Raw genomic sequence first — 5,031 nt, forward strand, 5'->3', positions numbered from 1 at the left:
GATCGTAGTGCTAAGTTCCTGCCCTTATTCCTACGGCAGATCCACTCCCACTTTCGGGCCCGGAATAACCCGTTCCGGACCTGCTTTGGGCCAGCCTATGTGATACTGGTCTCCTTTTAATAGAAGATTTAGAATCTGCCGATCTCTTTTAGATACATTAACTGATTTAGATCCAGTATTTTTATCTTTTTCCTTTAAGACTTTTTGCTATTTTCTTCTACTAGTAGGTTTTTGCTGGGGGTGTAAATTAAAGTAATCGGCGGTATTATAACTAGTTTTATTATAGCAGTCATAGTGCTTTCCCTTAGTCCTTTTCTAAGGTTTCGAGGACCTTTTACGTCCTTTATATAAGAGTAAGGTAGTATCAGAGCGTTCCACTTTATAGGAGCCGTTAATTAATTCGCCTATAAGCCTATTAAAAGAATATCCTTAAATATCATAGCGTAGAGCTTAAGTTATTTAGCTAGTAATAGAATTATATCTATTATTAAGGCTATTTAAGATCTAAGTAAAAATAACCTTATTAGATAGTTCTATATTATAAGTCTATAGCTTAACTATCTTTTCTTATATCTTATATAGAAAGATTTCTAACTTAGAAAAATCTAATACTATAAGGTTAAATAGGCCTCTATGGTATAGTGGTGGTATACCTGGCACACGGTTAGAGGACCGGGTCGGTTCGAATCCGGCTAGAGGCGTATATAAAAAGAGGGAACCCGTTCCTTTTTTTACGTTACTCGGATCCTGTTCTAGGGGGCCCTTATCTGCCTTAGCATATACGATAAGGGTTAAACAGGGGGCCCGTTAGACCCACCTTCCGCCCGGCTTCGCTAGTTAATAATAGGTGCTACGGGGGAGTTAGTCGCCCTACCGTGGAAAATAAGAAGACGGTACCGTGCTATCCCTAAGCGCGTGAGTAAAATACGCGGCGTCTTTTCCACGATACGGAGGCAGCCTCTTACGCTATTACGTAAGCGTTCTGCGTGGGCATATAGACCGCGTTAGCTCCACCTATAGTCATAGAACAGGGAAGCTTAGGAGCTTTAAACCCTAGGAAGCGCATATATAAGTCGCCCGTAGCAGGCCCGTAGGGTTAGCCCTAGGGCACACAGAAGGCGCATAAACTAAACTAAGATAATCACGCGCGCGCTATTAATAGAGCACATAATCGGCTTTAAAGCCACTACGGGCAAAACGCTACCGGCTTCCTAGAATAGAAGCCACGAGTTTCGTATATATATTAAGTTAGTAACGGGGCCCCCGCGGTATCCGTATAAGGCAGTACTTCTAGAGGAGGAGGGCATAGGGGTTTTTATCTAAGTCTTATACTAGTTCCCTAAGTCTTATACTACGGTTTTCCCCCCTATAGGGATCTAAGAAGGACCGTATAGTCAGAATTCTGACTCCTAGCTACTTAAGGTAGGATAAGGATAGCGGAGTAAGAGATAATAAATAAATAAATAAAGGTTAAATAGTAAGCGTAGGACTTTATAATTAGCCTAGAAGCTTTTAACTTTATAGAATTCCTTAAACCTTTCCTATATTTCGTGTTAAGAATTAAGGTTATAAACATGAGTTAAAGGTCTAGCTAATAAGGTAGTTTAGAGGGGCAGACCCGTGTTCCGGGTCTGGACGTTATGGATATCACGTGACCACGTACGCAGTCCCAGGGATCTAGTCTTATTCGGGCTATTCTTCGGAATAGACCCACTATATCTAGCTAGCTTTTCGTATAATCTTTTTATAATCGTCACCTACCACTTATTATAATTATAATTTATATTATCCTTTCTTTTTCGGATATCTAGACGATCTAGAAGAGCCGACCGTAGGCCCGCCTGCCTATCTTAGCTATTTATTCCCCTGATTAGACCACTGCTAACCCTTCTAGAGGCCCGGCGACCGTCTCCTCGGGACCCTTAGCTCTAGATACGGACCCGTGACGAGCCTGACGCTTCCTTACGGCTAGCTTATTGGTTGGTTTGTTTGTTTTGTCCTACGCGGGCTATGCTGTATAGTAACGGCTTCGCCTTTCTTTGATTAGTGCTTAGAGGCGAATATAATCGGTGCCTAGGAGGTTCTTTTGATTTGATTAGGGTAACCGAAAGTATACGAGGGTAGTTCCGGCCTACCTAAACGAACGGCCTATTAACGCGTTATTGGTTAGCGATACGGTCACGGTTTTCTCTATTCTGTTTGAAGCCTTTTAGTTTTCGGTTTAAGTCTTCGGTTTTGAGTCTTCGGTTTTTAAGCTCTTAAGCTTTAAGTTGTAAGGCTTTGAGTTTAGAGTTTCGGATACAATACGATACGTTTCTGGTTAGTCCTTTAATAACGGCGGAAGGGCTTAGGACAAGGCCTGGAAGAATATGGCGTTATATGGGTACTAGAATAAGAAGAGGTCCGAAAGAAGACGATTCTGTTTTGTGTTTTAATTCCGGTTTTAATATAATAATAATAAAAACACTAAAAACACTATATATAAAAACTATAAAAATAATACCCCGGAGCCTGAGTCTCTGGAAAAGCGACCCCGATAGTGCTTTAGAAGAGCAGAGGCTGTCTGCTTATTAGTCATAGCTATAATCAATCCCGACGCAGAGGCTGCCTATATATTAATAGCCGTAACCTATTCCGACGTAGAGACTGCCCCTATATTAATAGTCCCCCGAACCGACACAGAGACTGCCTATATATCAACAGTCGAATATAAAGAGGAAGATATTATAACGGCGATATCGTGGAAAAAGAAGGATATATACCGGTAGTTAGAGTTAGAGCCGGGCGTAGGATATATTCTTATTCCTTTTAATCGGGTTAACCTATTATTTTAAGGTCCTCGTAAGAGTTATACTTCGTGGCTATAAAAGAGCCTTAGAAGAGCTTTACGCTCTAAGGTTTAGTCGCGATATCTCTTTACCGTTATTTACTTCCTATTCGTCTAATTAGATTAACGGTGCCGTTATTGCCCGTGGGTAGCCTACTATTCCGGGTAGCCTATATAGTCGTAGCTGAAGTAATAGTCGGAAGAGCCGCCGCCGTGGTAATAGTATGACTCCACGGAAGAGTCCTATTCGGTAGCCGAGTCCTCCTACTATTCGGTAAAAGAGTTAGGAAGAGAGTCCCGCCGCCTAGCACGCTTTTATTTCCCTGATTAGGTATTATTCCTACGGTTATAATCGCTATTATAGGTATACGTGCCCGAAGAAGAGCCCCGTTAGCTCTGTGATCCGGAAGAGCCCCCGTAATAGCTCCGCGCTTTACAAGAATTAGCGTATTAGTTGTATTAATCCCGTAGTAAAGAGCTCCTATACTAGCTCCCCTGCCTTTATCGATTCCGTGGCACTAGTTCTAAAGAGTCCCTCCGTCATGGACTCTATGATAAAGAAACCTGCTATTATAGCTACTACCGCGCGTCCTGTTCCTTTAGTTTAGAGTCCTCCCGTGGACTCTACCGGTCCTGTTATTCTGCTATAAAGCTCTTATATTAGCTTTACCGCACTAGTAAAGTAGAGCCCTATTAGCTCTATAATCCCGAAGAGTCTGCTTACCGCCAATTAGACTATCGGTATTATCGGCTTTATAACGGTAAACCGGGTAGTTAAATCTATTCCTACCGATTAGCCTATCCCTATTCCTGTTCCTACTAATCGGGTAGATAAGTTCAGTCTTATTAATCGGCGTGATCCGCTTACCGACCTGCTTTCATTTTTACCTCTTAACTTCGCAATTAGTTACCCTAAACAGTACGTATATTACCTTAATCTATATTTCCGGGAAGATATTAAAGAGATCTTCGGAGACTCCGTTAAAGCTGTGTTTAAAGAGGTGTATACGTAGATCGATAAGTAGACAATAGAGGCGATCGAAAGGCATAAAGTTAGAGTCTTTATAACGGGCATTAAGGTCTTTTTTTAGGTAGATTTACGTTTAGGGCTAAGGGATTTCTGATCCTGTTTCTCCTTACTGTTTTCTTCCCTCCTCCTCCCTCTTTTCCTTTATCCTTTCTCGCCTTTCCTTTTACCTAATTAGGATAATAGAATTATTTTCGGAAGCAGAAGTTATGTACGTGGAGTCTATAGGAGCTTTTATAGTTCCTAACGGGGGCCGTGTTTATAGACTCGTATCTAGGGCCGCATCTTTTTTAACTATACCCTGGAGCCGGATTTCTTTTCCCTGAAGCTTTGTCAACCTAATCAGGACCTTTTTATTATTTTTAGGGTTATTTAAAAAGCTACCCTCGAGGGGGACCTCTTCGTATAGCTTTAGGGCCGATAGATATAGTCCTGCCCTCCCCTAATTCCACCCTGCCCGCCTTTTTTTTCTTCTACGCGAATTCCCTAATCGCGAGGTTATCCTTTTCTTTTTATATAGAACGCTATACGCGTAGGAGCTTCTTTATATAGATTTAGGGCCGATAGATAACTAGGCCTAGGGCCTAGCCTATAAGTCTATAGGAGCCGCTTACTGATTTTTTAGCTTTTTCCACCTAGCACTTTACCTCTTCCTTAGACTATAACTTTTATAATTCTTTACCTGTTCTTTTTCTTATAACCGCGTTAGCCTAAGTAGAAAAAGAGAAATCGAATGGTTCCGATTTTAATTAATTTAGCCTGCTAGTTATTAAGTTATTATCGGTTAGTTTAGTGGTATATATTAGATATCTTCATTATATTTAAAGGAGACTATATGCTATTAATCCCGCTTACTCTTTTCAGATCTTAATCCTGCCTGCCGTTTTCTGCCAGCAGAGTCACTATAAGCTTTTCCCCTTTTCCTCTTTTTCCTACTCTTTTTACTACTCTTCTTTTTCTCAATATCTTCGTTCCTCTAATCGGCCCGAGCCTGATCCGCCTGCCTATAGTTAATTTAATTAATCCTATTAATCCTGCTGCTTCCTTTTCCTGTTCCTTTAAGCCCGGCCACGATACTACCGCCTTAAAGATCCTGCTACGATTCCTACTATAAGACCTAATAAACCGACCTGCCACGCCGCCGAAAAGATCCGACCTGCGTGCTTTACGCTTATAA

At 41.4% G+C, this 5,031-nt stretch overlaps 1 non-coding gene across 1 annotated transcript; it reads left to right on the plus strand.

Annotated features, from left to right (window-relative positions):
* The first annotated feature begins 627 nt into the window (after positions 1–627).
* Positions 628–701, plus strand: ACRALDRAFT_t30. Its single transcript has one exon. It is a non-coding gene; the product is annotated as a tRNA-OTHER (tRNA).
* The last annotated feature ends 4,330 nt before the right edge of the window (positions 702–5,031 follow it).

The sequence above is a fragment of the Sodiomyces alcalophilus genome (assembly GCF_042370955.1).
Source record: "Sodiomyces alcalophilus JCM 7366 unplaced genomic scaffold ACRALscaffold_1, whole genome shotgun sequence".
NCBI lineage: Eukaryota > Fungi > Ascomycota > Sordariomycetes > Glomerellales > Plectosphaerellaceae > Sodiomyces > Sodiomyces alcalophilus.